At 42.8% G+C, this 26701-nt stretch overlaps 1 protein-coding gene across 1 annotated transcript in view; it reads right to left on the bottom strand.

The window, feature by feature from the left end:
* LOC124712365 (mucin-5AC-like) overlaps positions 1–26701 on the bottom strand; it is a 400134-nt gene that overhangs the window by 307392 nt on the left and 66041 nt on the right.

Below are 26701 nucleotides of genomic sequence, written 5' to 3'. Positions count from 1 at the left end.
CTTCTGGTTCCGCTCTCAGGACCGCACTCTCCTCCACCGTGGCGAATTTGAGCGCGGTGATTACGTCCTCGTGGGCTCCCCGCAGTGCTTGGCGCAAGACGTCCACGTCGTCTCTGTGGCGCAGGCCGCTTCCCCTACTAAAAAGGGAACCTCCCAATCGCACCCCCCTCAGATTTAGTTATAAGTTGGCACAGGGATAGGCCTTGAAAAACTGAACACGGATAAATCGAGAAAACAGGAAGAAGTTGCGTGGAACTATGAAAAAAATAAGCAAAATATACAAACTGAGTAGTGCATGCGCAAGGTAGGCAACATCAAGGAGAGTGTTAGCTTACGAGCGCCGTGGTCCCGTGGTTAGCGTGAGCAGCTGTGGAACGACAGGTCCTTGGTTCAAATCTTATATCGGATGAACATTTTAATTTTTTATTTTCAGATAATTATCAAAGTTCAGGCACTCACACATAATCAACTTCGCTCTCCAAAATTCCAGAACATGTTCAGATTTGCGTGGGCATTTACAGAATTTGACGGTCTACGCACGGAAACATTTGAAAACGTAAAAAAAAAAAAAAAACATATGTTTTGACAGAGCACAGGGAAAACTGTGCGACTCTGGAACTGTTGCATTCATTTGATGCAGTTTATGTGACAAACTCTTATGTTTTCATCACTTTTTTTGGAGAGATTATCACATCCACAAGAAAACCTAAATCGGGCGAGGTAGATGAATCTTTTTACCCATTCGCCAAATGTGCAAGTTAGGTGGGTCGACAACATATTCCTGTCATGTGACGCACATGCCGTCACCAGTGTCGTAAAGAATATATCAGACGTGTTTTCCTGTGGAGGAATCGGTTGACCTATGACCTTGCGATCAAATGTTTTCGGCTCCTATTGGAGAGGCACGTCCGTTCGTCTACTAATCGCACGGTTTTGCGGTGCGGTCGCAAAACACAGACACTAAACTTATTACAGTGAACAGAGACGTCAATGAATGAACGGACAGATCGTAATTCTGCGAAAATAAAGAAAGTAAAATTTTCGCTCGAGGGAGGATTGGAAACACCCTAACCACGAGACCACGGCGCTCAACAGCTAGAATTGTCCTTTATGTTGCCTATCTTGCATATGGACTACTCAGTTTATATATTTTGCTTATTTTTTCATAGTTCCACACAACTTCTTCCTGTTTTCTCGATTGATCTGTGTTCAGTTTTTCAAGGCCTATCCACTGTGTCAATTTATAAGTAAATCTGAGGGAGATGCGATGGGGAAGTTCCCTTGTAAGGTAGGAGGGCGGGGTGTCCATCTTTTCTTCTTGCTGCGCCACCTCTTCGTGTGTGGTGGCCAACTTCCGCTGCTTCTACGTCTTCAGATAGCTGCAGCTGCGCGCGTTTGCGGCGTGCGAGCCACCGCAATTTACGCACGCTGCTGCAGTACCCCTTCGTCTGGAGCAGTTCCGTGTGTCGTGCGGTTTCCCGCACTTAACACACGCAACCACGCCGCCGCATTCCCTGGCTGTGTGTCCCAGCTTTGGGCACTTATAGCCCTGTAATTGTGCCACAAGCTTCCGCTTCTTTTTCTTGTTGCCGCAACCGTTGCTGCCGACTGCGTTTAGCAGGAGCTCAACAGCAGCAGCAGCAATCTTGCCTCTTCCTCCATTCCTGCGTCTCGGCATGGCGTTGGGCTAGTGGCGTTGGCGTGCGCGAGCGACGGTAAAGCCGTCGACACGCGGACCGTGCTGTCTAACGTTAACGTTGAGCGTTCCAAGTTCAACGTGCTGCTGAACGCTCAGGGATGGTGCGACTTGTGCATACGGTGCGTGGGCCCCAACGTGGCATACGCGATCGCAACGCGCCCCAGCGGCAGTTGAGGGATGTTTCTAGTTCGTAAATCACATTGTTTACTCAACGGGCGCGCGTAAAATTCCCACGTTAGCCCTAATAAAAAGCACATTTCCTCGATCGTCCACGAAAAGGAAAGTAACATGTCCAATCAATAAGGACACAGGCTTATAAAAGTTCCATTACAAACAGTGCGGTACAAATTTGGATTACTTCTCCGCATAAGATAAACATTATTTCATCATTCCCGCATTTTAGTGAAACCCCAAGGTCAGTCTCACTTGATCACTGTTCCTACCCAGGAGCAGAATCATTGCAACATGTGAATTACGAAGCGTAAAAGAAAAAGGAGCAAAATATCTTTATACAAGTAGCTGTCCTGTAGATTAAACCAATCGAAGTCACCTCTCAAAAAACGGTGAACTTATATTTACAAAACATCAAATATTACACTTATGTTAAACTAATAATAAAGTACCAGAACCCAATAAAAACGCGAATGTTAGGAAAAAAATTTGGTAGTGGCAAGACGCGAAACCACCGCCCCGACAAACATCTCAATAGCACACATTGACGTTTTTCATTACGCTACACGAACAAATTCCAAAGTATGTCTAACAACAGTATGTTGGCGCTTGCTGAAAACCTTAATCGTAGATATGTTGCTAATTGAAGTTTAATTATAACAAATTGTACCATGAACACTGCGTTTTGGGTAGATCTTCAGTGTGTCGCTGCCTTCAAATAGCCTACTCTCATAATACGAAAGCTACAATAATTCTTTTGCCACGAAAATGATATTTCTCATTATTTTATTGGAACGAATCACACAGTTAACAACGGGTTTTCCAGTGATTCTCATTTTGCTAGTGCTCAGAGACGGCTTGTATACATATAGGCTTGAAATGAATGCCAATATGGCGCGTCACAACTGTTTACTGAAGGGAGACAGCGTGCGTGTGACGTAGGTGGCGTTGTGCCATCTCACTGGTCAATGCTCAGGCACGCTCATTATGCCAGATATTGCTATGCACGTTCGGAAGGAGTCCCGAACGTGCTATTCCACGCAATGTTGTCAGAAACTCGGCACGCCCAACGCTCAACGTTCGGATTCACGGTCCGTGTGCCGACGGCTTAACGAAGTGAGCCGCACCGAGTCGAGCAGCGGAGTGCGTGCGTGCGTCGCGTGAAACCGAACAGTTTGAGTGCCCAAGCGAGAGGAAATGGGAACTGGGCGGCGAAGGTAGCGGTATGCTGTTGAGCTTCGGAGGCAAACAGATATTCACTTTCAGCGTGAGGATCTGTTGTTCTCCATTACAAATAGCCGGCCGGTGTGGCCGAGCGGTTCTAGGCGCTACAGTCTAGAACCGCGCTACCGCAACGGTCGCAGGTTAGAATCCTGCCTCGGTCATGGATGTGTGTGATGTCCTTAGGTTAGTTAGGTTAAAGTAGTTCTAAGTTCTAGGGAACTGATGATAGTGCTCAGAGCCGTTTGAACCATCCATTACAAATCTACACAATACATGCAATAAATCAATACGAAGAACACTGTACAGACTGCAGCGTCTGCTCACGCAAGATTACCAAAATGTGGGACAACTTGGCTTTAAATAAAAATCCAAATTAATCACTAGAAAGAAAACTGTTGAAATTAACTGGAGCAGACGATCATTACTGATGGTGGATGCATATTTGTTAGTAGCCAAACTGACTTCTAGAAAAATGCTACGAATTTAGAAATACCGCCACGCGTATTAGCCGAGCGGTCTCAGGCGCTGCAGTCATGGCCTGTGCGGCTGGTCCCGGTGGAAGTTCCGAGTCCTCTCTCGGGCATGTGTGTGTGTGTTTGTCCTTAGGATAATTAAGGTTAAGTAGTGTGTAAGCTTAGGGGCTGATGACCTTAGCAGTTAAGTCCCATAAGATTTCATACACATTTGAACACTTTTTTTTAGAAATACCACGATCAGTTTTGAGGGGTTGATATACACCGACGAGCCAAAGAAACTGCCTAATATCGTGAAGGAGCACCGCGAGCGCGCAGAAGTGCCGCAAAACGACGGGACATGGACTCTCCTAATGTCTGAAGTAGTGCTGGAGGGAACTGATATCATGAATACTGCAGGGCTGTCCATAAATCCGTAAGAGTACGACGAACTGGAGATCTCTTCTGAAGAGTACGTTGCAAGCCGTCCCAAATATGCTCATTAATGTTCATGGCTGTGCAGTTTGGTGGGCAGCGGAAGTGTTTAAATTCAGAAGAGTGTTCCTGGAGACCGACTTTAGCACTTCTGGACCTGTGGGGTGTTGCATTGTCCTGCTGGAACTGCCCAAGTCAGTCGAAATGCACTGTGGACATGAACGGATGCAGGTGATCAGACAAGATGCTTACGCAGGTGTCACCCGTCAAAGTCGTATCTAGACGTATCAGAGACCCCATACCACTCCAACTGCTCACGTCCTACACCATTACAGTACCAGTTTGAACAGTCCGCTGCTGACACGCAGGGTCCATGGATTCGCGAGATTGTCTCCATACGCGTACACGTCCATCCGCTCGATACAATTTGAAAGGAGACTTGTCCGAGCAGGCAACGTGTTTCCAGTCGTCAACAGCCCAATATTGGTGCTGACGGGCCCAGGCAAGGCGTAAATGTTTTGTGTCGTGCAGTCATCAAGGGTGAACGCATATCGATTATGTTTCGTTGAATGGTTCAGCATTGAAATCTGCAGCAATTTGCGTCACGTTGAACGATTCTCTTCAGTCGTCGTTGGTCCCGTTCTTGCAGGATCGTTTTCCGGCCGCAGCGATGTCGGAAATTTGATGATTTCCCGGGTTCCTGGTATTCACGGTACGCTCGTGAAATTGTCGCACGGGAAAATCCTCACGTCATCGCTGCTGTGTCCTACCGCTCGTGCGCCGACTCTAACACCACGTCCAGACTCACTTAAATCTTGATAACCTGCCATTGTAGCAGCAGTAACCGTTCTAACAACTGCGTCAGACACATGTTGTCTAGTATAGGCGTTGCCGTCCGCAGCGCCGTATTCTGTTTACATATCTCTGTATTTGAATAAGCACGCCTATACCAGTTTCTTTGGCGCTTCAGTGTAAAATGTATGATGAAATTACAATGAAATGAATACCCCTAGCTGCATACAGGCGTTGATAGAAGTCAACGGCGACAGTTGAAAATGTGTGCCCCGACCGGGACTCGAACCCGGGATCTCCTGCTTACATGTCAGGCGCTCTATCCATCTTTTTTCGTTTTTTTATCTCGCTTTGTTCGTTTTCGTTCGTTGTATCTGTTCGGGGCGGACTTCGCAAGACACCCGTTTCAGGTCGTCATTGATCCATTAACTCAGTTTTATTTTATTTTATTTATTTATTTATTTTTATTACAGAGGGCAGCTAACGCCCTAACCGAACACGCTGAGCTACCGTGCCGGCATCCATCTAAGCCCCCGAGTACGCAGAGGATAGTGCGACTGCAGGAACTTATCTCTGGCACGCCTCCCGTGAGACCCACATTCCCAACTTACTGTCTCGCACTATATTCATAGTGTCCCTGGCCATTATACTCATTACTCGCGGCCTTGCTGCCGATTCCCGTAAGAGTTCGTGCACTGTTTGTTCATCCGCACAGAAGATGGTCAAATGGCCGGTGAGCCTTAACTATATATATATGATGACTTTAAATTGAAACAGAAATTAATCACTAGAAAGAAAACTGTCAAAGTTAACTGTAGCAGACAGCCGGTTGATGGTGGATGTATCTTTGTTAGTGGCCAAATCGACTTCTAGAAGACTGCTATAAAATTTATAAATACCACAGTCAGTTTTGCTGGACCGGTACCTGTTATTTATGGACGAAACGGAATGATAGCTTGGAGACTGTGGCCAGATAATTTAAGGTTCAAATCTGTAAAACGCTTCGTGATGGTCGGCTATTAATCTCAGGGAGGCTGTGGGAAGTTTCAAATGAATAAATAGGGCGTTGCGCCTCCAAACCGCAATCCGTTAAGCTCGTAATGGTCGTTGGCTGCAAGAATAAAGCATTAAAACATTTCATGTACGATAAATCTATTAGGAGACTATTAAAATGAGAACTCATGGAAGCAAGCAAATTTACATTAATTTAATCGCTAACGGTTCTAAAGCTAATACATGGCACATCACATTTGTCTACACGGAAGATGGAGTAATTAAAGATGTGGAAGGAACACAGCTACAGTGCGCCCTATGAGTCTAAAGGTGAACAGACAAGAGAAAAAAAAAAAAAAAAAAAACGTATTACGATCGATCCCACTCAGCCACAGGCTCACTGCCGCTATTATTTGTGAAATATTGTTTTATGAAACAGTAATTACATTTCACAAAATTAATTTACGTGAATTACTTAGATTGCAAGTTATTTACAGTAAATAAATAGATAAGTGCACATTTTTGTGCTTTCTGTAGTTTTTGCAACGTAAAGTGTACAAGGAATTTCGTGGGTCTGTCTATGTAATGCGTCAAGTTATCAGAATAAATTGGGGGAAGAAAACAGCAGCTTCAGTCCGGTAAGAAAGAGAGAGGTGTGATACAAACGAAAAGAATACGGCTCCAAATTATTGAAAATAAAGATATATATATATATACATTAACATTATAAGAAATGAACAGGATAAAGAAAAGAATTGTTTATGAATGAAAGACAAATGTGTAGTTCAAACACTAGACGGTCTACTTTTGTAGTTGTATCCCAAACTGAACTCATTCATGGCTCTCAAAAACTCTTCATGATAAACTTCAACTATTTGGCAATAAAAATTAAAAAAACTTACACCTAAAAAGGTTTAAACATGTACCACTTGGAAGCTAATACGCAATAATCGGGAAATGTGGAATAGGGCCGTAAACCTGCAGACAACCATGGAAATTTGCAAATAAACGTATTTCTCTTCATTTAAATTCTTAAAAGAATAGCTTTTCGGCACGAGAAAAAAAATTGAATCGATGCCAAATCTGTTAAGCTGATTAGCCTTAAAATAAAGTTTTGAAACAATTGTTAGTTTATGTAAGAGGTGATTCGTTTTACATCTTTCTTCTCACCACCTGCACAGTACCAAGTACTTCGTATTGCCCAACTCGCCATCTTGGGATTCACAACATAACAACTACATTCATAGACATAAATCGGGAAACATATAACCATATACAACCCTTTTACTTAATAAATTGCACAGTTGTAATCGTCAGTGTACATTTTCAATAATTATTGCATAATTTTCAAAAGTTATCTCAAAATAATTTTGAGGAACTACGAGAACAATTCTTCCGTGCCGTAGCTCAGACGGTGTCTGGATACTAACTGAACTCGCTTTAGAGCATCGCGGGAACATTCTGAAGTAGAGCATGTGCCGCCTGCTTGGGAGCCGGACTCGACGGATGAGAAATCACGGGTGTTCGATACTGCCCGACTATTTCGTAGTACCCGAAGTTCAACCTATGTCACTGGGGGAAAACTTGTTAAACACTCCAGTTGGACAACAGTGAAAACTGGATGATACGTAAAAACAAAACGAAAGTTCTTGTAGCAATTGACGTATGGTGTTTAATGGGCGGATAGAGCTACCGACCAGGAATGGTGAAGAAAGAACATTCCCCAAAACGAATGAAAAAAAATTAACTCTGCGTTAGTCACGAAGTTTTATTTCATCCACTGCACTTTTCGATGGCTAACCGTCATCAACTGATGGAATGCCTCTTCCATATGGTTGTTGTTAGAGGAAAAGATTAGTGATTTTGTGCAGCCGAAACTCACGCGGCCCAGTGTTATGTTGTTACTTCCAGCTGGAAGTGAAGCAATATTTGCGCTGCAATCAGCCGCTGGAAATCGCAGTTGCTTTCCACTGTACATCAGCCACACAACGTTGTCGTTATCTGGGATATATATTATGTGACTGCCGTACAGCGTGATAAAACTGCGATTTCAGCGACTGGAAATGCGTTTTAACTTGTACTTCTAAATCATGAAGTAACGCCTTAGGCGCTTCAAATGCAGCTGCACAATATCACTAAGGTTTACCACTAACACCGACTATGTCAACGACGCATTCTACCTGATGGTGGTTAACCATGGAAACGCTTAGTAACTAAAATAAAACTTTGTGACCGACACATAATTAAATGTTTTCTCATCCTACTTAACAGTCTCCACGTACAAAACACTGGCTGCCAAATGAATTACGTCAAATGATGAGCTACAGGTACGCTGATCATACACGTTTCAAGGTAAACCCGAAACCCGAATGCTACGCAGTATATAGAAAGTTGTGACACTGAGTACATCAATGCAGTCGTAACAGCCGAAATTAGGCACAATTGTTATTTTTTCTACAGAAATACGACAGTTCTGTGGTAGAACATCCGTAGCTTGAGTGATTGAAAGAGAAAATCAGAAACTGTGTTTCAGATCTTAGCTGACGAAGTGAATTAATTTTTCTCAGCACCAGTCACCACCCATGCTGCAAGTAACTATCACCTGCCGAGTCTCCCTTGACTACGTTACTAAACAGGACACTTTCTACCTATAACACGTAACAGTTAATATAACAGTAAAAACAATAGTGAACACCATCTGAAGCGATAGGCAACGATAGTATCATAATACCAATGATCGAGGATTTAGTCGATAGCGTAGTGTCTGTCTTAATAGATGTATTTAATTTTTTCTCTCGTGAATGGAACATATCCCACCCCAGTGAGAAGAAGAGTAATTCGCCTCTCCCTAAGACCGAAAGCCTGTAATAACCTTGCAGTTACTGCAGCCAGCATATTATCCGCCTTGTCCAAAACCCTGGAAAACATTTTTCACTACCAAACTACTGAACAGATACGCGAATTCAGCTAATATGATTAATATGCGTTCGGCTTTCGTAAACACTATAGCGCCAACATTGCATTAATTAACGTAAGGATTGCTAGCGGGAGCGGTGTAGGCCCACTTTTGTTTGCCTTGTGTGTCAATGACATCTCGTGCATTCTGTCCTGTAAGTATTATTCTATGCCGACGATATTCAGCGTTACCTAAGTGCCAGACTTGAAGATCTCAATAATGCGTGCGTCCAAATGAACGATGACCTATCGTCGGTGGTAACGTAGGTATAAAAACTGGTATTTAAACTAAATGGGAAGAAGTTACAAGTAATCTCATTGTTCCATCAGAAACAAACAAGTCAGAATTCCGAGAACAATTGCCTCCGATTTCTTTTGATGGTATCCAGTGCAATATCAGAAATCGGAAAACATTGAAAAATTTGAGTGTAACTTGCGATGAACTACTCAACTGGGTAAAGAGTACTGTCGTCACTTGCCGGACGACTTCAGCCGGCGTGTATACCCTCAGAAAGTTGCTGAACGTATTTCCACAGGGTGCAAGCACTCGTTCTATTGCGATGTAATTCAGTATTACACCGGCAGTGAAAACACAAGGCGGTTAGAACTAACCACGGATGACGTGCACATCTGCAGCATCTGTCTTTATACCCATGTCAGCAGTCTCGGTCTAAGGCCCATTCGGCCTCGGTGCGCAAGCAGCCCAGCGCCTCGCATCAGAGATTGAATACCTGTCATCTTACCACAGTCGAAATACAAGATTCAAGTTACTAGTATCCTAGCAGTGTCCATTCATGAAACGAAATCATTCGCAAATCCCTTCGCTGTTGCTACTTACCGTCTCTGGAAAGAGCTATCCTGCACTCTGCGCACAATGCAATGACCTCTTGGTTTTAAGAGAAAAGCCCTAACAATTCACTCCGTCACTCTCATAATGTTTTCCCAAAAAATTACCGTATGTGGCAAACGTTTCCCCTCTGTCAAATAGCAAAGCCAATGATATCGTCATCTCCGAGTTACGCATATTTTCCCGTTCATTTCTCTAGGAGTCACGCTGCTTTCTTGTCTCTTATATTCATTAACTATGTTGTTAGGGTCCTTCTACTGGCCGGCCGCTGTGACCGAGCGGTACTAGGCGCTTCAGTCCGGAACCGAGCTGCTGCTACGGTCGCAGGTTCAAATTATGCCTCGGGCATGGATCTGTGTGATGTCCTTAGGTTAGTTAGGTTTAAGTAGTTCTAAGTCTAGGGGCTGATGACCTCAGATGTCAAATCTCATACTGCTTAGTGCCATTTGAACCATCCCCCTACTGTTCTTCTACCAAACCTCCATCTTACGCTCATTGCTTCTAGTGCTCATCACTTAAAACCTACCTCTTTGCAATTTTTATTTATTGTTGCACTTATCACGAAAGAATACCCTCACGCGCTTTTTATTTATTGTTGCACTTATCACGAAAGAATACATCTATTCGTTTTTTATCTGTACGATTCCGAAGTTTCAATTTCTGAATGTAGTACAATATGCTTATCGCAATATATATATATAATGTAAAATATGAAGAATTCCTGGTTAGTAGTGAGAGAGAAGCCGATGGTTCTATTTGTAAACTAGCCAAATAAAACATAATCCATAATGGATGTAACTGGTTCAAGAAAACCATCTAACGAAGATGATAATTCAAATGCTACAGCTGAGTTCCTCATACATATTCTAGGAACATTTCAAGGAAACAAATCCCGAACTACAATTCGAGTCGCATTTTCAAAGCTGGTGTTCAATAGTGCAGGAGCGATTAATTATGTAGAAAACAAGAAGTTACCTTGGCACAGATTCAAATGAAAATCTACCAACCAATCAAAAGACTGACGTGTCGAATCTGAAGTAATAATCCTTGACTCGAACAATCTTCTAATTACCATTTACATCTTGGACCAGTACCTGATAACAGTAACCTAGTTTGTGCAATTCCAGTGCTGTAATGTTGTCACACGCCAGTTACGAGCATCTACAATTTGGTAATAGTTTGATTTAGCGACAGGATGGTAGCTCCTGCCTTGTTAAAGAAACATTATTAATTCACCATTACAATTTGCAGTACTATAGATAATGATGTTTGTCGTGTTCGTATTTCACTTATAAACTGCGTGTGAAAAAGGCAATGAATTTATGCCACTGTACTATTTACTAATCTGTAGTTGATTAGCTGCGGTCATTCAATTCACATAAAAACACATTTTATAAATGATCTATGGATGAATAAGGACCTAACAGATCATGTACGTATAAACTGTAAAATGATTCGTTCCATGTCATTCCCGATAGAAATCGTGCAAACGCTGTATGAAACATATGACCTACAAAGTAACTAAAAACTGCGGTACATGGATACGTCTAGCTACGAAAACCTGCTTTTTCTGGTAGTAACCGTCAGAGCAAATATGGCCACTTACGTATCATGAAAATAATGATTTGCCGCCAGGTTCCCAATGTTTGTGTCACTACCATTTCTTACTTATTCAATCAGCAACTGCTGAGTTTGGCTTCTGACGTCAAGTGACACTGTTTTAACACCGTTTAACTTCTGTAATATCCGATACAGTCAGCGAAAGTCGAACTCAGCACCTCCGTACTGATAGCCTACAACACTAACCAGTAAGTATTCGTCTTCCTAACTTTAGAAGCTCCTTTTGTATTTTCTCCGTGTTTGTTAGCACATACTAACCTATGGTAACAAAACTATCCAAAGAATAGTGAACACACCGAAGAAATAAATAACATACCGCGCAAACAACACAGTGCAGAAACATCTCAGGACATAAAATACTTCCACAGGCAAAGTGATAAGAGGTAGTTCGTGCCGGTCTGTTTACATGGGCCAAAGATGCATGATTTTTAAAACAAGGTATTCTGAGCAACTCAGAACTTTAAACACCGATAGTACACATTCCACTTTTGCAGATAATCTCAGAGGAAAAACAGAACCCAAATAATACTGCAACTGATCTCAAGCTCCTCTTAGAAAGCAACAGTTTCTACCAAAACCCTGGAATAGAACTTACACATACAAAAAGCTGTAATACAAGGACAGGACGTATTGTAAAAACACACAGCACTATACAGCAAAACGCTATTGGTTACGTGAGCAGCGGCAATAACATAAAATCTACCCAAATTCTTTTCAAATTCGACTTGTTGATGAACATCTGTGATGTAGGTAACAGTGACATGATAAAAGGAATGAAGACCAGTCTGCACAACTATATTCCACGGGACACAGCAAGTGTGCACAGTACGACAGAAACTTAAGTGGAGATCGTCCATGACTACTATTCCCAAAAATATATACTAAAACAATTACGTTATTGAGCAGGGAAATACACTTTATCCGACTTCTTTGCAGACGGCAATTGTAGACTCAGAATACATAAAATGAGACTATCGTGTGAAACCTATCCTTCAAGTTATCGCATTTTTAGATGAGCAGACATAACAAAATGGATGCCCATGTTCGCGTGTTATACTCGCAAGACTCAGTTGTAAACTAAAGACAGCCGCATTCATCTACCAAAGATAGTACTGTCCTGCAACGCCTCTCAGATCCCCCAACGATGCTACTGTCTTTCACAAAATCTGTGAACATTACATGTCAATTCCCTGTGAAAGCATTAGGAATTAGCAGCATTCGTTGGGTAACATCACAGACAGCATGAGGTGTTGCACTTCGAGGATAAAGGGTGATGTCAGATTTAGAGGAAGTGGAGAGTTTTTGCGCGTTAAGAAACAAATGTGTTAAATGAGAAGACAGAAGTGCCCAAAAGGCATTTCTGGGCTCGCTTGGGAAACAGGTTCCAACTTATTCGACGATGCGGCGTTAGGATTCATGTTTTCTGTTGTTCATAGTTTATGGATTCACACGGAACAACATAGGTACAGCATAGTTTTTTAGAATTTACTAGAATTTCATACAAAATACAGGTTGATTCTCGCAGGGAAAAAACAGCTAACAGCCATTTTTTATAATGCAGTTTATTTACCAGTACATAAAGAGCGCCGTTAATACCGGTTTCGAACCGTCAGATTCATTATCAGTCGGAGTGTTCGCCTTTGTTCGTGTTAAGATAAAGTTTTGTTGTAGTGTACAATAGCTTTCACTTTTCTTCCCCCATATGGTGAACAAAATTCCTTGGGGTGGTGGTGCCCCAAAACCAGAACAAGCGAGAGACTGTCTATTCAAAAAATGGCTCTGAGCACTATGGAACTTAACATCCGAGGTTATCAGTCCCCTGGACTTAGAACTACTTAAATCTAACTAATCTAAGGACATCACACACATCCATGCCCGAGGCAGGATTCGAACCTGCGACCGCAGCAGCAGCGCTGTTCCGGACTGAAGCTCCTAGAACCGCTCGGCCACAGTGGCCGGCGACTGTCTATTTAACAGCAATTGTGCCTCATAACGATTTTAAACGAAGTAAAAAAGTTATTAAAGTAAAAGATTATTAAAGTAAAACCCAGCATGAAATAGTGCAGAAAACATGAAGCTTACTTGGTCATACAATAACTTCAACTAGCTTTGACATTTTAATATAATGTCCATTGTTGTGACATTTATTTACGTACATCTGCTCCCTCACCATTTACTTGTTTAGAGTGTATACCATAATATTTACACAATACCATTGCAGTAAAACTTTAAACCAACTGGCGTTTTTATTTGTTTAACATAAATGTATTCAGTTCCTATTTAGTATATCAGTTGTAAGTAATGGAGCGTTAGTAACTTGCAAATTTCTATTCTCACATCAATGCATACATCCAAATATCTCTGAGAGGGAAATTCTTTCGCACTATTACGGTTGCGACATCGCCATCTTAGTACACTTTCTTCCATGCGGCAAAACTTTTTGGTGTGTGTGAGTGGTGCTTTACATTATGTGTGAGCATATATGACAAGAGTTTCATACAGTCTTCGCTACTGCGCGAACACAAGCTGCCAGCTTGGCACGGAATTTTCGACGTAAGTAACTAAAATATTTTCACTTTAATAATTTGTTTACATAGTTTGAATTCGTTATGAGGCACAATTACAGTTAAATAAACAGATTCACATACCATATTTTGTTTGTAGGGCACCACGTCCCCAAGGAATTTCCACCATACGTGGGAATAAAAAGTGGAAACTCATGCAAACTACAACAAAAATGTAACTTAACGTGAACAAGCAGTCTGATGATCCCGTCACTTCGCAAACGGTAATGGCGCTATTTACGTAAATAAACAGCATTATAAAAAGTAGCTGGTTGCTTTTACCTTCTCTGCAAGAATCAAGCTGTATTTTGCACACAGCCACTGTCTCAAAACACCATTCGTCGACAAAATAGCACGTGGCACATAATGTGGGGGCTGTGACATATGGATTGCAGGAAAATAGTATCTTTTGTTCATGATAGCGGCTGCACAGTTACAACTGTGTCTAGGGAGTATAAAACGCCAGCTTTAGATGTTCTAAGAAGAATATTATATTTGACAATGTATATTAGAAGCTTTAAGGTATGTAATAATATCGTATGGCACCGCGGCATGGTTCAAGTCTTTCAATTTGACACCACTTCGGCGACTAGCATGTCTATCAGCCAAAGGCATCCAGTTTCCATCAGACGGTCACACACATCCAAGTACTAATCAGGCCATGCGTGACTGAGGTGATCGGCCGGGAACCATTGTTACCAACTTAGAAAGGCGGTTGGCTTTTAAGTTATGTTATAGCATAGGACGACATAAATATTTCGACAGGGTTGTCAGAACTGGTACTATTTTGATTTATTGATCGGTTTCCTTGTTTTATAGCACTAGATAACGGGATAATGTTCTGAAACATGTTGTAAAAATATAAAACATCTGACTGGTGGCGTATACTTTTCAGGTCGAGAATACGGAAGAACAGAACTTGTATTTGCATGAAAAAGACGAGAGTACAGAGGAATAAGGACGTGACTTCACTGCAGTTAACTGCCGCTTCTTTCTGGAATTGCCACGGCTTGCTGTATAAGTGAAGGTCAAGGCTCAGTAGCGATCTCCCTTCACTGGCTTGGGCGTGACGTCTTCTCTAGCGCTGTCTTTAGAGCCGCTTTTTACACGGGAAATGAACGAACGAGTGGTTGACTGGACCGGACTGTTAACTGCGAACTATAACGGGAATATATACTGAGGTGACAGAAGTTACGAGATACCAACTAATAATGTGTCGGACCTCCTTTTGCCCGGCGGAATGCTGAACTCCACGCGGCAAGGACTCAAGAAGTCTTTCGAAGACCCCCCCCCCCCCCCCCCCCTGCACAGATGTTGAGCCATGCTGTCTCTATAGGCATCCATAACTGTGGAAGTGTTGCCGGTACAGGACTTTGTGACCTCTCGATTATGCTCGATGGGATTCATGTGGGGCGATCTGGATGGCCAAATCATCACTCGAATTGTCCAGAATGTTCTTCAAACCAACAGCGAACAGCTGTTCCCGCTGACATGGCGCACTGTCGTCCATAAATATAACATCGTTGTTGGGGAGCATGAAGTCTACGAATGGCTGCAAATGGTCTCCAAGTAGCTGAACATAACCACTTCCAATCTAAGATCGGTTCCGTTGGACCAAACGACCGAGTCCATTCCAAGTAAACACAGCCCACACGATCATAGAGCCATCACCAGCTTGCACAGTGCCTTGTTGACAACTTAGGTCCATGACTTTGTGGGGTCTGCGCCACACTCAAACCTCATCATCAGTTCTTACCAACCGAAATCGGAACACATCTGACGAGGCCTGGTTTTACAGTCGCCTCAAGTGTCCAACAGATATGGTCACGAACTAATAAGAGGTGCTGCAGGCGATGTCGTGCTGTTAGCATCGTCTGCTACCATAATCCATTAACGCCAAATTTCCCCTCACTGTCCGAACGGATACGTTCGTCGTGCCTACCACACATTGATTTGTGCGGTTATTTCACGCAATGTGCTTGTCTGTTAGCACTGACAACTCTACACAAACGCCGCTGCTCTCGGTCGTTAACTGAAGGCCGTCAGTCACTGTGTTCACAGTGACGAGAAGTAATGTCCGAAATTTGGTATTCTCGACACGCTCTTGACACTGTGCATCTCGGAATATTGAATTCCCTAGCGATTTCCGAAATTAAATGTCCCATGCGTCTAGCTCCATCTACGCTCATGCTCATAAATTAAAGATAATGCTGATATATGGTGAAACAACGCTCTGGTGGGCGGTTTGCAGGTTTAAATCACCTTGGGGTATGACCAAGAGGTGCATCTGACCTGCGGTCGTCGCACGGTGGCGCTGGCAGCAGTGCACATACGTAGAGGTGTGTTGGTGCATGTCAGAGTACAGTTCAGCGAGTAAGTGTGCAGACGTTTTCAGACGTGCTAATAGTCACTGTGTTGAAAATGGCTCAAAGAACACATATTGATGACGTTATGAGGGGTAGAATACTAGGGCGACTGGAGGCTGGGCAAACACAGAAGGTCGTAGCACAGGCCCTCCGTGGGCCACAAAGTGTGATCTCAAGATTACGGCAACGATTCCAGCAAACAGGCGCTGCAGCACGGGACGTCCACAGTCTACAACACCACAAGAAGACCGATATCTCACCATCAATGCCCGCAGACGGCCACGGAGTACTGCGGGTAGTCTTGTTCGGGAGCTTGCCGCAGCCACTGGAACAGTTGTGTCCCGACACACAGTCTACAGACGACTGAACAGACATAGTTTATTCACCCGGAGACCTGCAAGGTGCATTCCACTGACCCCTGGCCGTAGGACAGCCCGTAAAGCCCGGTGTCAAGAACACAGTACAAGGTCATTGGAACAGTGGTCCCAGGTTATGTTCACGGACGAGTCCAGGTATAGTCTCAACAGTGATTCTCGCCGGGTTTTCATTTAGCGTGAATCAGGAACCAGATACCAACCCCTTAATGTCCTTGAAAGGGACCTGTATGGAGGTCGTGGTTTAATGGTGTGGGGTGAGATTATGATTGGTGCACGTACACCCCTGCATGTCTTTGACCGAGGAACTGTAGCAGGTCAGGTGTATCGGGACGTCATTTTGCACCAGTATGTCCGCCTCTTCAAGGGTGCAGTGGGTCCCATCTTCCTCCTGATGGATGATAAACCACGGCCCCATCGAGCTGCCATCGTGGAAGAGTACCTTAAAACAGAAGATATCAGGCGAATAGAGTGGCCTGCTTGTTCTCCAGACATAAAGCCCATCGAGCACGTCTGGGATGCTCTCAGTCGACGTATCACTGGACGTCTTCAAACCCCTACGGCACTTCAGGAGCTCCGACAGGCACTCGTGCAAGAAAGGGAAGCTATACCCCAGCAGCTGCTCGACCACCTGATCCACAGTATGCCAACCTGTTGTTCGGCCTGTGTACGTGTGCATGGTGATCATATCCCATATTGATGTCGGGGTACATGCGCAGGAAACAGTGGCGTTTTGTAGCACGTGTGTTTCGGGACGGGTTTCTCAACTTCTCACCAACACCGTGGACTTACAAATCTGTGTCGTGTGTGTTCCCTATGTGCCTATGCTATTAGCGCCAGTTTTGTGTAGTGCCTCGTTGTGTGGCACCACATTCTGCAGTTATCCTTAATTTATGAGCATGAGTGTAGTTCAAAGTCTATAATTTCCGTTACGCGGCCACAATCACGTCGGAAACCTTTTCATATAAACCACCTGAGTACAAGCGACAGCTCCGCCAATGCACTGCACTTTTATACTCTGTGTACTTCGATACTATCGCCATCTGTATACAAGCATATCGGTGACCAATTACTTTTGTTCCCCCAGTGTAATTCCTGAGATTAATACCTGAAAACATGCTTAGACAGACACACATTCTATATTAAACACTACGGTGGTGTAATCAATAAAGAAATAAAAATGTACAGTATTCGCATAAACTGTTTTAAGAAAATCACTGAACCAAAAATAATGCGGGTACACAAAGCCATTACTACCAAAGCTGAGTTTGTTATAATCACAGTAGCGTTTACTTGCAAAATGGTTCCGTCGTAAGACATTCTTTCTACATTTCACTGTTGAACAGTTTAAAAAGAAATGCGGTTCAGAGGGTCTTCAAAGCGATTGCGTCAAGTGAACTTGCCGACAACTGCATATCTGAGAATATGGCGCAGGTGGTGGTTTTTAGGGCGACAGAAGTTTACGGATTAGCCTTCTTGGCCGAACTGCATCCAGTTGTCATTTATCAGCATCCAGTTCTCATTTATTGGACGAATTTAGATTGATGATTGTTTGCATACTACAGTCAGGTCCAGCCTATGGTTAGTTAGATGTTCCGCCTTTTGTTCGCAGCCGGTGGTAATTTGCAACTACAGGTTCGGCACCAGAAAGGTATATCAGGGGAAGCCCAACGCCTCCAACCCGTAACGATGTCCATGATTTGCTGTTATCCATTCTAAAGCTGCGCTAACACCGCAGTTGGAGTAGGACAAGTGTTTCACGTTACGGAGCATTTCAGAGAGTGAATCGCAGAGTAGATCACCTCGGATTTTCTCAACGTGATGCCGGTACCGCGCAGGATGGTTGCAGCTTCTGAGCAAAACTCCCACATTTTGTGGTTTCGGTTTCAAAACTTGCACGCTGTGAAAATACGCCCTTTTGGCAAAAACTTGTAGTTACTTTTGTAGGATATGTTATAATGAAATATTGGTAAATGGTAAGTCGATGATTGAAACTGCTTTCACATCTCCAAGTGCAAATATATAGGTGGGAATAAAAACGTCTGCAATATTTTTAATCAACTTTAGTAAGTGGTCTAGGGGTAGCGTCTTTGATTCATAATCAAAACGTCTTCGGTCCCGGGTTCGATCCCCGCCACTGCCTAAATTTTGATAAATAATCAGCATTGGTGGCCGAAGACTTCCGGCATAAGGAGTCAGCCTCATTCTGCCAACGGCCTTGTCAAAGAGGCCGGAGGAGCGGATAGAGGTTCAGGGCACTCTCTTGTCCTAGGGGTGGGAAATTGCCCCTAAAGGCAGAAGAATCAGCAATGATCAACGACATGAGGATGCAGAAGGCAATGGAAACCACTGCATTAAAGACACGTAACGTGTATCCACAGGACATGTGGCCTGTAATTGAAGAACTGTCATGATGATCTCTCCATTGGCAAAAGATTCCGGAATAGTTCCCCATGCGGATCTCCGGGAGGGGACTGCCAAGGGGGAGGTTACCATGAGAAAAAGATTGAATAATCAACGAAAGGATAACGTTATACGAGTCGGGGCGCAGAATGTCAGAAGCTTGAACGTGGTAGGGAAACTAGAAAATCTGAAAAGGGAAATGCAAAGGCTCAATCTAGATATAGTAGGGGTCAGTGAAGTGAAGAAGGAAGACAAGGATTTCTGGTCAGATGAGAATCGGGTAATATCAACAGCAGCAGAAAATGGTACAACAGGTGTAGGATTCGTTATGAATAGGAAGGTAGGGCAGAGGGTGTGTTACTGTGAACAATTCAGTGACCGGGTTGTTCTAATCAGAATTGACAGCAGACCAACACCGACAACGATAGTTCAGGTATACATGCCGACGTCGCAAGCTGTAGATGAACAGATAGAGAAAGTGTATGAGGATATTGAAAGGGTAATGCAGTATGTAAAGGGGGACGAAAATCTAATAGTCATGGGCGACTGGAATGCAGTTGTAGGGGAAGGAGTAGAAGAAAAGGTTACAGGAGAATATGGGCTTGGGACAAGGAATGAAAGAGGAGAAAGACTAATTGAGTTCTGTAACAAGTTTCAGCTAGTAATAGCGAATACCCTGTTCAAGAATCACAAGAGGAGTAGGTATACTTGGAAAAGGCCGGGAGATATGGGAAGATTTCAATTAGATTACATCATGGTCAGACAGAGATCGCGAAATCAGATACTGGATTGTAGGGCATACCCAGGAGCAGATATAGACTCAGATCACAATATAGTAGTGATGAAGAATAGGCTGAAGTTCAAGACATTAGTCAGGAAGAATCAATACGCAAAGAAGTGGGATACGGAAGCACTAAGGAATGACGAGATACGTTTGAAGTTCTCTAACGCTATAGATACAGCAATAAGGAATAGCGCAGTAGGCAGTACAGTTGAAGAGGAATGGACATCTCTAAAAAGGGCCATCACAGAAGTTGGGAAGGAAAACATAGGTACAAAGAAGGTAGCTGCGAAGAAACCATGGGTAACAGAAGAAATACTTCAGTTGATTGATGAAAGGAGGAAGTACAAACATGTTCCGAGAAAATCAGGAATACAGAAATACAAGTCGCTGAGGAATGAAATAAATAGGAAGTGCAGAGAAGCTAAGACGAAATGGCTGCAGGAAAAATGTGAAGACATCGAAAAAGATATGATTGTCGGAAGGACAGACTCAGCATACAGGAAAGTCAAAACAACCTCTGGTGACATTAAAAGCAACGGTGGTAACATTAAGAGTGCAACGGGAATTCCACTGTTATATGCAGAGGAGAGAGCAGATAGGTGGAAAGAATACACTGAAAGCCTCTATGAGGGTGAAGATTTGTCTGATGTGATAGAAGAAGAAACAGGAGTCGATTTACAAGAGATAGGGGATCCAGTATTAGAATCGGAGCTTTGGAGGACTTACGGTCAAATAAGGCAGAAGGAATCGATAACATTCCATCAGAATTTCTAAAATCATTGGGGGAAGTGGCAACAAAACGACTATTCACGTTGGTGTGTAGAATATATGAGTCTGGCGACATACCATCTGACTTTCGGAAAACCATCATCCACACAATTCCGAAGACGGCAAGAGCTGACAAGTGTGAGAATTATCGCACAATCAGCTTAACAGCTCATGCATCGAAGCTGCTTAGAAGAATATTATACAGAAGAATGGAAAAGAAAATTGAGAATGCTCTAGGTGACGATCAGTTTGGCTTTAGGAAAAGTAAAGGGACGAGAGAGGCAGTTCTGACGTTATGGCTAGTAATGGAAGCAAGGCTAAAGAAAAATCAAGACACTTTCATAGGATTTATCGACCTGGAAAAAGCGTTCGACAGTACTAAATGGTGCAAGCTGTTCGAGATTCTGAAAAAAGTAGGGGTAAGCTATAAGGAGAGACGGGTCATATACAATATGTACAACAACCAAGAGGGGATAATAAGAGTGGACGATCAAGAACGAAGTGCTCGTATTAAGAGGGGTGTAAGACAAGTCTGTAGCCTTTCGCCCCTACTCTTCAATCTGTACATCGAGGAAGCAATGATGGAAATAAAAGAAAGGTTCAGGAGTGGAATTAAAATACAAGGTGAAAGGATATCAATGATACGATTCGCTGATGACATTGCTGTCCTGAGTGAAAGTGAAGACGAATTAAATGATCTGCTGAACGGAATGAACAGTCTAATGAGTACACAGTACGGTTTGAGAGTAAATCGGAGAAAGACGAAGGTAATGAGAAGTAGTAGAAATGAGAACAGCGAGAAACTTAACATCAGGATTGATGGTCACGAAGTCAAAGAAGTTAAGGAATTCTGCTATCTAGGCAGTAAAATAACCAATGACGGACGGAGCAAGGAGGACATCAAAAGCAGACTCGCTATGGCAAAAAAGGCGTTTCTGGCCAAGAGAAGTCTACTAATATCAAATACCGGCCTTAATTTGAGGAAGAAATTTCTGAGGATGTACGTCTGGAGTACAGCATTGTATGGTAGTGAAACATGGACTGTGGGAAAACCGGAACAGAAGACAATCGAAGCATTTGAGATGTGGTGCTATAGACGAATGTTGAAAATTAGGTGGACTGATAAGGTAAGGAATGAGGAGGTTCTATGCAGAATCGGAGAGGAAAGGAAAATGTGGAAAACACTGATAAGGAGAAGGGACAGGATGATAGGACATTGCGAATACATAGAAAGAAGGATCCTTTATTGTATGATTATATGATAGCGGAACAAACACTGGTAGCAGTTACTTCTGTAAAATATCTGGGAGTATGCGTGCGGAACGATTTGAAGTGGAATGATCATATAAAATTAATTGTTGGTAAGGCGGGTACCAGGTTGAGATTCACTGGGAGAGTCCTTAGAAAATGTAGTCCATCAACAAAGGAGGTGGCTTACAAAACACTCGTTCGACCTATACTTGAGTATTGCTCATCAGTGTGGGATCCGTACCAGATCGGTCTGACGGAGGAGATAGAGAAGATCCAAAGAAGAGCGGCGCGTTTCGTCACAGGGTTATTTGGTAACCGTGATAGTGTTACGCAGATGTTTAATAAACTCAAGTGGCAGACTCTGCAAGATAGGCGCTCTGCATCGCGGTGTAGCTTGCTCGCCAGGTTTCGAGAGGGTGCGTTTCTGGATGAGGTATCGAATATATTGCTTCCCCCTACTTATACCTCCCGAGGAGATCACGAATGTAAAATTAGAGAGATTAGAGCGCGCACGGAGGCTTTCAGACAGTCGTTCTTCCCGCGAACCATACGCGACTGGAACAGGAAAGGGAGGTAATGACAGTGGCACGTAAAGTGCCCTCCGCCACACACCGTTGGGTGGCTTGCGGAGTATAAATGTAGATGTAGATGTAGATAGGACATCTGCTAAGATATGAGGGAATGACTTCCATGGTACTAGAGGGAGCTGTAGAGGGCAAAAACTGTAGAGGAAGACAGAGATTGGAATACGTCAAGCAAATAATTGAGGACGTAGGTTGCAAGTGCTACTCTGAGATGAAGAGGTTAGCACAGGAAAGGAATTCGTGGCGGGCCGCATCAAACCAGTCAGTAGACGACCAAAAAAAAAAAAAAAAAAAGTGTAACGTATTACACTAACTTCAACATTTACGCCAATCTTACACGCTACCAATTCTGATATTGCATGGAACAAAAATGTTAAAAGATTACGTGGATAGATAAATTACTAAGAGAAGAAGCACTAGATGGGGTAGGTGAGGATAGAACTCTAAAGAGGACCCTTGTCAGAAGAAAGGGCGGGTTAGTGGGGTATCTGCTACGCCACCCAGGAAAAGTTAGCCCTGTACTGGAAGGAATAGCAGAAGGTCAAAACAGTAGAGATGGACTGCTACTAGTATATATAAAACAGGTTACTGAAAGTGACTGGTGTAATACAGGCGCGCACAGTAAAAGTGACCCGAAACATATTTCGTGTATCTTACGATGGGCAACCGAACTTACATCATCAGCATCTGTAAAAGACCTGGGTTGCCTAGCCTCGGAATATTTTCCGAGCCAATTTCATTTTGCACACCCTGTAGTTACGGAGCGATGAAAAGATAAACAAAAGATAGGGAAAAATGGAAGACACTCGCAAACCTGTCTCAAGGCTGACAGTTAACAAAAATAAGCTAAGTGGAACGCCAGCTTTAATTTGCGTGCTTACACGGATTAACAAAATCTTCCGTGTACTATTACTGGATAGTGTTTGTAATAGTGTCTTTAAATTTTATTACTACATCGTCTAAAGAATGTCCTCCAGAAAACGATTTATTACAAATACCATCAGAAACTGAAGAAAAGCTGAATTCACAAAACGATCTGCGGCGTCCACGTTGGCTTCCGCGTATGAAGTTTTAACGAGCACCCAGTATAGATAAGTGATCTGAAGTGACCAAAAGATAGTACCACTAAAAAAAGCGAGGTCTCTTCCGGGAGGTGTGAGCATGGTTCGGTGAGAATCTGTTGTGTAACGTCTTAAACAGGGCCAGCAGAGATTAATAAGGCAATATATTACAATGCTCCTGAAAGTACTGCAACGTGTGGAAACAAGATAACAGAAAGCGGATCTCTTGAAAAAAAAAAAAATGCGTGTCTCGTACCAACTAGCGTATGTAACTAAATCGAACAGTTTCAAGAGAAAAGAATGCATATACTTTCGTGAACTGTACAACAGACATTTTAATGGGCTACATATATCATGAAACCCCATTATCATTGTAGAATACGATTATGTGTCACACACTTTGATTATCTAGGACTGTTATTACTAGTTGTAAAGACTATGAAAGTGAAAAACTAGGTAACAAAGGTTGTAAGGGTTACCGGATGGCTGAAAAATACTGTATGGAGAAACAAATTTATGGCAACTGAGGGGAAAATTAAATATGTAAAACAATGGCGCGTCCTGTTATGACATATACAGCAGAAACTAGAGCGAAAACAAAACAAAAAAGATGAAACAGACGTTCACGGCAGTAGAAATGAACACATCCAAGAAGTAACCACGTCGGACAAGAGAAGAAATATATCCTTAAGAAAACAATGTGGAACGCAAGGTATGAAGACCAGGAGAAGAAATTAGTAGGACCATTTGGAAAGGGTGGAACCCACAAGACTCGTCAAAATTTGTAAACATGGACGACCACAAGAGAAACCACTGCCCGAATGAACACCCAGGAGATCGGATGACAGCTGGTCCATTACGTCCACGGAATGAGGCAGACAAACAGGGGAAACCGTAGTCAGCAGCAGAAGAAGACATGGAACAATTGTTGTATTGACTCTTTGTGACCAATTCGTGTGTAACTCGCCGTATGGTCTCTGCTATCTTTATTTTCTTTGCAGAAATCGTGTTACAGGACTCTTTGAAAATACACAGAGAAAAAAATGAGACAAATTTATCTTTAGCAACCGCGCGAAATACGAACTAGAAAAACGATCAATTAATGCTGTTGTGTATGATATGTATTTCCAGAGGAAATTCCGTCGCATATTCGGAAGTGCTTGTATATGGAAATGTGATGTGCATACTTCTCCGTATGTCAACTAATTTAAGGGTACCTTTACTTCATTCATTTACTTTCACGTGAGAGACAATTTCATTCATAAGTGATTGGCCACGGAGCGATTCAGTAGGTATAGTTCACACAAAGCTAATAAAAAACCTATACAATATGCAAAAGATGCGTGAGTATTGGGCAACAATCTTTCTTAGCGAAGCTACAATAAGCAGATTTGACCTTGTTTATAAACTGTCAACTACTTTCAGGAAAATTATCTGAACGTTAGTTATTTAGTGGTCGGTTTTCTTTACACGTAGAAAAAAAGTGTGACTCATGTTTTACACGTCAACATAAAAAGCTGTGTGCCGGACCGAGACTCGAACTCGGAGGACGGGTCGTGAGTGGTGCTTGGGTAGCTCAGTCGGTAGCCGACACGGTAGCTCAGCGTGTTCGCTGTAATAAAAAAAACTGAGTTAATCGATCAACAACGAACTTACACGGATGTCTTACGACGTCCGCCCCGAGCAGATGCAACGAACAAAAGCGAACAAAATGAGATTTAACAAAAAAAAAAGGTTGGTAGATCACTTGCCCGCGAAAGGCAAAGGTCCCGAGTTCGAGTCTCAGTCCGGCACACAGTTTTAATCTGCCAGGAAGTTTCATATTAGCGCACACTCCGCTGCTGAGTGGAAATCTCATTCTGGACGTCAACATAAAATTAATGGACTTTTTCATTCCTGTCCCATTTCTTCGGACTGCAGCTAAAAGAATTTGTAAATTAAAGGACTAAAAAGTTCCATTATTAAACTAAAAACATAAAAAATTTATATTTTCGTTCTTACGACTAAATTTAAAACAGATTGCACATTTTTACTGAAGGCTGAACAATACACTAGGTCTTAGGAATCACCTTAAATGGAAATGAGTAGTTTCTTCTTTCAATTTTCACACTGAAATAAGATTCCGGAATTTATTTCTATTACAATTGTAGCATGTAGTAGTTTTCTAAAAAAACAACCCGTTTCACGAGCTCTAGATTAATTTTATTTTTAAAGGTTTTACCAAGAAAGCAAGAGAAGGAAACTAATGCCTAAGGGAGACGGAGGAGGGGAGGCCAATTGGTGTACGTGATCTTACCATTTAAGTGTTTTTCCCATTATTACGGCCTTTAAATACTGTACTTCGGAGTTTTTACGTGTTCTAAAAGTTAGCCACTAATCTTGTAATAAGTTACTATTGGGTTCTTTCTCTCGCCGCGAAAAGCAAGTTTCCTTCTTCGAATGTCGGTCTAGCACAAATTTTAATCGGCCAAGAAGCTTAAAAATCGAGCACACCCGCTACAGAGTGAAACATTAATTCAAAAATCACGTGCCACGAAATTTTCAGTAAGTTCAGGCAGCACTGCGAACACAACCACGCACAATGTTCCTTGAGCCTTACCAGCGACTGAGTGAATTACATTGTTCTTGACTAGCTGCCGTGAGCACTGCAGACAGCTGTTACTACGGCCGGTGACCCTAATGACAATGTGACTAGCCTATGCGCCGAGCCATGGAGAAATTAGGTCCGCCAGTAACGAGGCTTATTACGCCGTGTGGGACTAGGAATCCCGTGCCGTGGCTGTGTCAGCGCAGGTGCACCTATCTAGCTCTCGCCCGCTGTGTAGTGTGGTGCTGGTTACGCTTTCTGCCCCGGGTTTCACCTCGCCCGCCGTTGCAGCGGTACCGCACTGCTCAACTCTCATGCCTCGCTCAAGATCTCAATACGTGTGCATATGTACAGCGTTATAGGACAATACTGTAGCATAAATTTGGGCAGAGGTCAACAGACTTCTAAACGATGATAATGATATCCATTAAGAAAAATAAAACCACCAAAAAATGGGACGAATTTTGTGTCAACAACCTAATAACACATGCTCCGGAAGTACTCTGAGAGTCAAGGTGTTAAACATGGCTGCTTGGTCAGGTTGCCACCTGTGGCTGTACAGGTATGAGCGGCCCTTACAGGCTCGCCTCCACCTAATCTTTTTGAATTTTTGTGACTAAAGCCTTTCTGGCTTGTTATTTATGTTATACTTGACATGTGAGTACTGTCTCTGTATAGTATTGTTAGTCAGTGCTTACACTTTTTTTATATATAAAAAAATTTTCTTCCGTAAATTTGTAATTATGTTATAAACCACTTTGTATGTCTAAA

The sequence above is a fragment of the Schistocerca piceifrons genome, chromosome 8, assembly GCF_021461385.2.
Source record: "Schistocerca piceifrons isolate TAMUIC-IGC-003096 chromosome 8, iqSchPice1.1, whole genome shotgun sequence".
Taxonomy (NCBI): domain Eukaryota; kingdom Metazoa; phylum Arthropoda; class Insecta; order Orthoptera; family Acrididae; genus Schistocerca; species Schistocerca piceifrons.
Note: the sequence above shows the minus strand (reverse complement) of the source record. Positions and strands in the feature narration are given on the sequence as shown.